We start from the raw sequence: 9,907 nt of genomic DNA, 5'->3' as shown, positions 1-9,907 counted from the left end.
GCTGCACAGCAGGTGCTTTACCCCAGTTCTGAAAAGGCAAACTGGTGACGAGAGGGTGTCAATCAGCTTCTGAAAGAAACTGAGAGAAAAACAGAAAGGTTAAAAGGTTCCAAGAAGGCCAACAAGGTTTCTGTGTAATGCAGCAATGTTTCAAGGGACCCTATAGGGGTGATCTGTTTCTGAATCCACTATTCTGTCCCATTTATCTATTTATCTATCCCTGGAGCAACACCGAACTGTTTTAAATATGATAGCTTTACAGTAAATCATGTCTGGTATATAATAAACCTTACTGTGTGTGTGTGTGCACACACGCTAATCTTTCACATACATTTTAGTTTGTCAAGTTTCAGAAGAGTAGAACTAATACTAATTGATATTGCATCATACTTACAAATTTGAAAATAATCAACACCTTTATGATACAAAATCTCCCAATCCTTGAACATAATGTTTTGGGAATTTTTTCCATAAACACATGGAATATTGAGGTTAGGTTTTTGCTCTATGGGTTTGTTATCCATTTTAAATTTTGTGCTGAAATATTAGAACACTTGGTTTCTGCAGACTAATCTTCATCCAGCAAGCTCGTTGACCTTATTGCCCCTGTACTTTAGGGTGCTCCTTCGAATTTCCCATCTAGACAATCCTCTGTGAACAGCAGCTCAGAGGCGCCCCCCCAGCGTGGAGCCGCCGCACAGCCTCTGCCCCACGGCGCCCCTTCCTCTCGTCGCCCGCTTCCCGCCGGCCGCTCGCAGCCTCTCCCGGAGGGCCTGTGGCGGCGGCGGCGGCGGCGGCGGCGCGGGGCGCCCTCCCGGCCCTGACGGCCCCATCGGGCCCCGGAGGAGAGGAAGCCGCTGCCGACGCCCCCACCCGCCTCCCCGGGGCCGCCGCCGCCGCCTCGGAAGGACGAGGAGGGCAGACAGGCCCGGCGCGGGAAACGGGGCAGGGGACGGGGACGGACGGACGGACGCCCCGGGAGGGGCTCCTGCTCGGTGCGGCGGCGGGAGCAGTGGGGCCCGTGGCCCCGCCGCCGGCTATGGGGGCCGCGGCCGCGTGTGGCCCAGGCCGCCCGCCCCCGGCGGCTTCTTCGCCCCCAGGCCGCGCCCTGCCGCTGGGGGAGTTCCGGAAGCACGGCCGCCTGCGAGGAGCACACCCACCCCCGCTCCCGCCCCGCGGAGCTGGTCCACGGGCTCCCCGGACGGAGCTGGGGCCGCGGCCCTCCAGGCAGGGGGTGAGGTTCGCAGGGTAGTTCCCGCGGTGTCACCGGGGAAAGTGTGTTTCTGGCCGAGATCCGAGTGGAGGCCAGGGAACCCCAGCAAAACCCCGGCCCGGGAAGCCAGCCCGCCTCCCAGCGGGCACCATAGCGACCTCCTCCTCCTGCTGGAGTCCCTCCGAATCCGCTCGCACCGGACAGGGACTCGGTCGGTCCGCGGTGACTGAAAGGGGAGGAAACCATGCCAGGAGAGGCCTTGGAAAAGCTGCCCTGCGACACTGACCAGCCAAAAGAATGTTGGCTCAATTAAACATCAGGGAAATAAATTCAACCCCGTCTAAAAATGACTGCAAGACGAACTTTTTGGTGCCATGTCGTCTAGGGGGCGAAGAGGAGACTGTCCCTACTCTTGATTATTCACATCGCAGTTTGGAGCACGTTCTCAAAGAGATTTTTGTTTTTGAAAAAACTTTTGAGGAGCTCCATTTAGGTACTAATCATTGAAGAGCTTCCAGAGCAACTTTTTAACTGTCAGCCTCTATTACAAGCTGAGTTTGCCAGACAGTGATTTAACAGCATTACCAGCATCTACTGCAAATCTCACTAATCTCAAGGAACTGGATGTCAGCAAGGATGGAATACAAGAGTTTCCAGAAAACATAAAAATCTGTCACGTTTTGACAGTTGTGGAGGCCAGTAAACACGATTCCCAAGCTTCCTGATGAGTTTTCTCAGCTGTTAAACATAACCCGGTTATATCTAAAGGATGCTTTGCTTGAGACCTTGCCAGCTAATTTTGATAGATTGACTTAACTCTAGATATTAGAATTTAGAGAAAACCAGTTGAAAATGTGGCCAAGAACTATAAATAGACTGACCCAGCTGCAAAGACTGGATTTGGGAAGTAATGCATTCACAGAAGGGCCGGAAGTATTTAAGCAACTAAGTAGATTAAAAGAATTTTGAATGGTTGGTTACTGACTTTCATTCCAGGGTTCATGGATAATTTGAAGCAGCTCACATACTTGGATGTTTCTAAAAATAACATTGAAATGATTAAAGAGGGAATTTCAGCATGAGAAAACCTTCAAGACCTCCTATTATCAAGCAGTTCACTTCAACAACTGCCTGAGACTATTGGTTCCTTGAAGAACATAACTGACTCTTAAAGATGAAAATCAACTAATATATCTGCCAGACTATACAGGAGGGTTAGTTTAGTATCAGTAGAAGAATTGGATTGTAGCTTCAATGAAGTTGAATCTTTGCCTTCATCTGTTGGGCATCTTACTAATATAAGAACCTTTGCTGCTGATCATAATTACTTACAACAGTTCCTCCCAGAGATTGGAAGCTGGGAAAGTATAACTGTACTGTTTCTCCATTCCAGTGAACTCGAGACACTTCCAGAGAAGTGATATGCAAAAATTAAGTCATTAATTTAAGTGACTGTAGATTAAAGAATTTGCCCTTTAGCTTTACAAAGTTACAGCAATCAGTCTCTTAGATAACCAGTCCAAAACCCTGATAGCTCTTCAAAAGGAGACTGATTCAGAGACCCAGAAAATGGTGCTTACTAACTACATGTTCCCTCAGCAGCCAAGGACTGAGGGTGTTATGTTCATAATGTGATAATTAAGGTTTTATTCCTTCACTGTGGGAGGAACAGAGGAAACAGGCTCAAGTGGCATTTGAATGTGATGAAGACAAAGATGAGAAGGAAGCAACTCCAGGGAGGAAAATTTATCTAACACCATACCCAGTTGAGCTTAAGAATCTGGTCAAAACCATTCACACCATAGTATGTAGATTAAAAGATGAAGAGACTAACGAAGAATCTGGAAAATATTTGAAGCCACATGAAGATCAGCAAGTTGTAAATAATGATGTGGGCATGGAGACTTCAGGAAGGACCACTCCAGAAAGAAGTAATGCTGATGAAAGGAAAGTTTAATATAGGAAACTTCATACAGAAGATCAGTGAGCCTAGAGCTGCAGTCAGTCCCAGGAATCTACCAGACACTGCAAATATGACAGTACGAAAACCTCTTAGAGCTTGAAGAACATTGTTAATTTTAATGAAGCCCAAGTTCAAAGTGTGAGGCCCTGGAACCCCACACCACAAACTTGGGCAGGGCCCCGGGTGCCCAGCAGGAACCAGCACAAACCTTCTCTACATGCATGCACTTACACCTTATGCCTTGAGAAATGCCACAGATGAGTTTTCCTGGGCAAGAACCAGCACAGAGTCAGAGGCAACCAGGCACACACTAAACAAAACAAAAACCAGGGGACTGGGTGAGAACCAGCATCTGATGAAACCACCACATAGGAGTGATGACATAGCATGCTTCCTCTGCTAAAATAAATAAATGACAAATTTGAAACTATCTTCAAGGACCAGGAAAATATGAAGCACACCATGGAAGATTTGAAAAGAGACCAAATGAAATGGCAACAATGAAAAACAAAAAACAGCACCCCCGACAAGAACTGAAATGAAAAGCTAAATGGATGGTCTTAGCAGCAGACTGTACAAGGCAAAAGAGACAATGACTGAAGTGGGAGACAGATCAGACGAAATGTAGCAGCAGAGTGAGACCAATCATGGGAACTCTGAAAGAGAGGTAAAAAGAGCTGGTGATTTCAGTGAGAAGGTCCAACATACTTTCAATTAAAACTCCAGAAGGCAGGAAGAGAATGGGGAAAAAGAAATCTGATGAATCTGAGCAGGATAAATACAAAGGGAACCTACACCAAAGTACATCATAGTGAAACTGGAAAAGAAAAAAAAAGGACAAAATCTTAAAAGCAGCCAGAGCAGAACAGCAGATTACCTTCAAGGGAGTGCAGTTAGACTGACAACTGACTTTTCAACAGTTCCAGATTGATTGAAGTGTGCTGACAACTAGCTGCCCCTTGGTTTTAGACCCAACTATATGTTTTATCCAATACCATAATTGCATGCTGACCAAGACCTTTCTCTGAACTCACCCTCAAGGTAATGGGAATGAAGAGGATGTATAAATTTCTGAAAAGAATTCTGAAATATTTGGCAGCTTTTAGCTTTATTACCCAATAATGTGGTATAGCCACTGTACTAGAAATAATGGTGCTTGGCTTCTAAGTTTTGTCTGTGTTAAAAATCTTCCCACGAATCAATTAAAATACCTTCCTGGAGCTGTGCCACAAAGAAATGAGAATAAGTGGAATTGATTCTTTCCTGGTTAATTGGTGGACCTCTAGATGATAGACTTAAATATATCTCTAGGTCCCCAATGAAGTATTTTTTCTTCTACATTAAGTTTTTGGGAAGTAAACCTTTCTTTCATATACTCCTCAGGTTTTTATTTGTCCTCTATATCTTATTAATGAATCTTTAATTTTGACTGTGAAATGCCAGAAAGTATTTTACATTTCTATATATGGGACTCAGTGATTCTGATGTTAAAAAAGACAATCAAAATGACTTATCAAAGGGCGGAGCCAAGATGGCGGCGTGAGTAGAGCAGTGGAAATCTCCTCCCAAAAACACATAGAGCTATGAAAATATAACAAAGAAAAATCTTCCTAAAATAGAGACCACAGGACACAGGACAACATCCAGACCACATCCACACCTGCAAGAATCCAGCGCCTTGTGAAGGGGGTAAGATACAAGCCCCAGCCCGGCGGGACCCGAGCGCCCCTCCCCCCGGCTCCCGGCGGGTGGAGAGAAACCGGAGCGGTTTTTTTTTTTTCTTTTTTTTTGGCGAGCGCTTTTTGGAAGCCTTAGAGGGACGGGCCCCCGTTGCTGGGGAGGCAGGGTGGCGGGACCGGTGAGGAGGTGCCTGGGAACGGCGCCGGAGGACAAAGAATATCCCGCGTTTCTCCCTGCGAGACCTGGGGGCGGGTGCCTGAGACCGGTGCCTGAGGACGGAGGAGGTCGCGCGTTTTCCCCCCCCTTTTTTTTTTTTCTCTTTTTGGCGAACGCTTTTTGGAAGCCTTGAAGGGACGGGGACCCCAGTGCTAGGGAGGCACGGTGGCGGGACTGGTGAGCGGGTGGCTGGGACCGGCGCCTGAGGACAAAGAATATCCCCCATTTTTCCCTGCGGGACCGGTGGGCGGGTGCCTGAGACCGGCACTTGAGGACAGAGGAAATCGCGCGTTTTTCCCCTTTTTTTTTTTTTCTCTTTTCTGCGAGTGCTTTTTGGAAGCCTAAAAGGGACAGGGACCCCGGTGCTAGGGAGGCAGGGCGGCGGGACTAGTGAGCGGGTGCCTGGGACCGGCACCTGAGGACAAAGAATATCCCGCATTTTTCCCTGTGGGACCGGTGGGTGGGTGCCTGAGACCAGCACCTGAGGACGGAAGAAATCGCGCGTTTTTCCCCTTTTTTTTTCTCTCTTTTTGCCGAGTGCTTTTTGGAAGCCTTGAAGGGACAGGGACCCCGGTGCTAGGGAGGCAGGGCGGCGGGACTGGTGAGCGGGTGCGTGGGACCAGTGCCTGAGGACAAAGAATATTCAGCGTTCCTTCCCTGCGGGACCGGTGGGTGGGTGCTTTTTGGAAGCCTTGAAAGGACAGGGACCCTGGTGCTAGGGAGACAGGGCAGCAGGACCAGTGAGCGGGTGCCTGGGACCGGCACCTGAGGAGAAAAAAAAAAAAAAAAATCGCTTGTTTTTTCCTTTTTTTTCCTTTTTTTTTTTTCTCTTTCTTTCTGTTCCCTCTCTCATTGTTGCTGCTGTTGTTTTGGTTTGGAGAGTGCTTTTTGGAAATCTTAAAGGGGCAGGACAGGTCACTTAGACCAGAAGCAGGGAATCTGGGGATCTCTGGGCACTCTAACCCCCTGGGCAGCAGGGAGCACAGAGGCCCCTTACGGAGATAAATAGTCTCCTGGCTGCTCCCCCTCCAACGGGGCTCCACCATTTTGGAGGAACAGCCCCAGCCAGGCCAAGCCCACAGCAACAGCGGAGATAAACCCCAAAGCAACTGGGCAGGAAGCAGAAGCCCTGTCTGCGCACAGCTGCCCAGCACAAGCCACTAGAGGTCGCTATTCTCCCAGGAAAAGGCTACAAACCAACAAGAAGGGAAGCTCTTCCAGCGGTCACTTGTACCAGCTCTGCAAACTATCTCTATCACCATGAAAAGGCAAAACTACAGGCAGACAAAGATCACAGAGACAACACCTGAGAAGGAGACAGACCTAACTAGTCCTCCTGAAAAAGAATTCAAAATAAAAATCATGAACATGCTGACAGAGATGCAGAAAAAAATGCAAGAGCAATGGGATGAGATGCAGAGAAAAATGCAAGAGCAGTGGGATGAGATGCAGAGAAAAATGCAAGAGCAGTGGGATGAAGTCCGGAAGGAGATCACAGATGTCAGGAAAGAGATCACAGAAGTGAAACAATCCCTGGAAGGATTTATAAGCAGAATGGATAAGATGCAAGAGGCCATTGAAGGAATAGAAGCCAGAGAACAGGAACGTATAGAAGCTGACATAGAGAGAGATAAAAGGATCTCCAGGAATGAAACAACACTAAGAGAAATATGTGACCAATACAAAAGGAAAAACATTCGTATTATAGGGATACCAGAAGAGGAAGAAAGAGGAAAAGGGATAGAAAGTGTCTTTGAAGAAATAATTGCTGAAAACTTCCCCAAACTGGGGGAGGAAATAATCGAACAGACCATGGAATTATACAGAACCCCCAACAGAAAGGATCCAAGAAGGACAACACCAAGACACATAATAATTAAAATGGCAAGGATCAAGGACAAGGAAAGAGTTTTAAAGGCAGCTAGAGAGAAAAAGGTCACCTATAAAGGAAAACCCATCAGGCTAACATCAGACTTCTCAACAGAAACCCTACAGGCCAGAAGAGAATGGCATGATATACTTAATGCAATGAAACAGAAGGGCCTTGAACCAAGGATACTGTATCCAGCACGACTATCATTTAAATATGATGGTGGGATCAAACAATTCCCAGACAAGCAAAAGCTGAGGGAATTTGCTTCCCACAAACCACCTCTACAGGGCATCCTACAGGGACTGCTCTAGATGGGAGCACCCCTAAAAAGAGCACAGAACAAAACACACAACATATGAAGAATGGAGGAGGAGGAATAAGAAGGGAGAGAAGAAAAGACTCTCCAGACAGTGTATATAACAGCTCAATAAGCGAGCTAAGTTAGGCAGTAAGATACTAAAGAAGCTAACCTTGAACCTTTGGTAACCACGAATCTAAAGCCTGCAATGGCAATAAGTACATATCTTTCAATAGTCACCCTAAATGTAAATGGACTTAATGCACCAATCAAAAGACATAGAGTAATAGAATGGATAAAAAAGCAAGACCCATCTATATGCTGCTTACAAGAAACTCACCTTAAACCCAAAGATAAGCATAGACTAAAAGTCAAGGGATGGAAAAACATATTTCAGGCAAACAACAGTGAGAAGAAAGCAGGGGTTGCAGTACTAATATCAGACAAAATAGACTTCAAAACAAAGAAAGTAACAAGAGATAAAGAAGGCCACTACATAATGATAAAGGGCTTAGTCCAACAAGAGGATATAACCATTCTAAATATATATGCACCCAATACAGGAGCACCAGCATATGTGAAGCAAATACTAACAGAACTAAAGAGGGAAATAGACTGCAATGCATTCATTGTAGGAGACTTCAACACACCACTCACCCCAAAGGATAGATCCACCGGGCAGAAAATAAGTAAAGACACACAGGCACTGAACAACACACTAGAACAGATGGACCTAATAGACATCTATAGAACTCTACATCCAAAAGCAACAGGATATACATTCTTCTCAAGTGCACATGGAACATTCTCCAGAATAGACCACATACTAGCTCACAAAAAGAGCCTCAGTAAATTCCACAATATTGAAATTCTACCAACCAATTTTTCAGACCACAAAGGTATGAAAGTAGAAATAAATTCTACAAAGAAAACAAAAAGGCTCACAAACACATGGAGGCTTAACAACATGCTACTAAATAATCAATGGATCAATGAACAAATCAAAATAGAGATCAAGGAATATATAGAAACAAATGACAACAACAACACTAAGCCCCAACTTCTGTGGGATGCAGTGAAAGCAGTCTTAAGAGGAAAGTATATAGCGATCCAGGCACACTTGAAGAAGGAAGAACAATCCCAAATGAATAGTCTAACATCACAATTATTAAAACTGGAAAAAGAAGAACAAATGAGGCCTAAAGTCAGCAGAAGGAGGGACATAATAAAGATCAGAGAAGAAATAAACAAAATTGAGAAGAATAAAACAATAGCAAAAATCAACGAAACCAAGAGCTGGTTCTTTGAGAAAATAAACAAAATAGATAAGCCTCTAGCCCAACTTATTAAGAGAAAAAGAGAGTCAACACAAATCAACATAATCAGAAATGAGAATGGAAAAATCACGACAGACTCCACAGAAATACAAAGAATTATTAAAGACTACTATGAAAACCTATATGCCAACAAGCTGGAAAACCTAGAAGAAATGGACAACTTCCTAGAAAAATACAACCTCCCAAGACTGACCAAGGAAGAAACACAAAAGTTAAACAAACCAATTACAAGCAAAGAAATTGAAACAGTAATCAAAAAACTACCCAAGAACAAAACCCCGGGGCCGGACGGATTTACCTCGGAATTTTATCAGACACACAGAGAAGACATAATACCCATTCTCCTTAAAGTGTTCCACAAAATAGAAGAAGAGGGAATACTCCCAAACTCATTCTATGAAGCCAACATCACCCTAATACCAAAACCAGGAAAAGACCCCACCAAAAAAGAAAATTACAGACCAATATCCCTGATGAATGTAGATGCAAAAATACTCAATAAAATATTAGCAAACAGAATTCAACAGTATATCAAAAGGATCATACACCATGACCAAGTGGGGTTCATCCCAGGGATGCAAGGATGGTACAACATTCGAAAATCCATCAACATCATCCACCACATCAACAAAAAGAAAGACAAAAACCACATGATCATCTCCATAGATGCTGAAAAAGCATTTGACAAAATTCAACATCCATTCATGATAAAAACTCTCAGCAAAATGGGAATAGAGGGCAAGTACCTCAACATAATAAAGGCCATATATGATAAACCCACAGCCAGCATTATACTGAACAGCGAGAAGCTGAAAGCATTTCCACTGAGATCGGGAACCAGACAGGGATGCCCACTCTCCCCACTGTTATTTAACATAGTACTGGAGGTCCTAGCCACGGCAATCAGACAAAACAAAGAAATACAAGGAATCCAGATTGGTAAAGAAGTTAAACTGTCACTATTTGCAGATGATATGATACTGTACATAAAAAACCCTAAAGACTCCACTCCAAAACTACTAGAACTGATATCGGAATACAGCAAAGTTGCAGGATACAAAATCAACACACAGAAATCTGTAGCTTTCCTAGAGACACTAACAACGAATCAATAGAAAGAGAAATCAGGAAAACAATTCCATTCACCATTGCATCAAAAAGAATAAAATACCTAGGAATAAACCTAACCAAAGAAGTGAAAGACTTATACTCTGAAAACTACAAGTCACTCTTAAGAGAAATTAAAGGGGACACTAATAAATGGAAACTCATCCCATGCTCATGGCTAGGAAGAATTAATATCGTCAAAATGGCCATCCTGCCGAAA

The 9,907-nt window shown here is 44.5% G+C and overlaps 1 pseudogene; it reads left to right on the top strand.

Annotated features, from left to right (window-relative positions):
* The first annotated feature begins 1,510 nt into the window (after nt 1–1,510).
* LOC108386984 (uncharacterized) lies at nt 1,511–4,095 on the top strand (annotated as a pseudogene).
* Nucleotides 4,096–9,907: the final 5,812 nt, after the last annotated feature.

This window comes from Manis javanica, chromosome 15, assembly GCF_040802235.1.
Source record: "Manis javanica isolate MJ-LG chromosome 15, MJ_LKY, whole genome shotgun sequence".
In the NCBI taxonomy this organism is placed as follows: domain Eukaryota; kingdom Metazoa; phylum Chordata; class Mammalia; order Pholidota; family Manidae; genus Manis; species Manis javanica.
The sequence above is the reverse complement of the archived record's forward strand: the minus strand, read 5'-3'. Positions and strand labels throughout refer to the sequence as shown.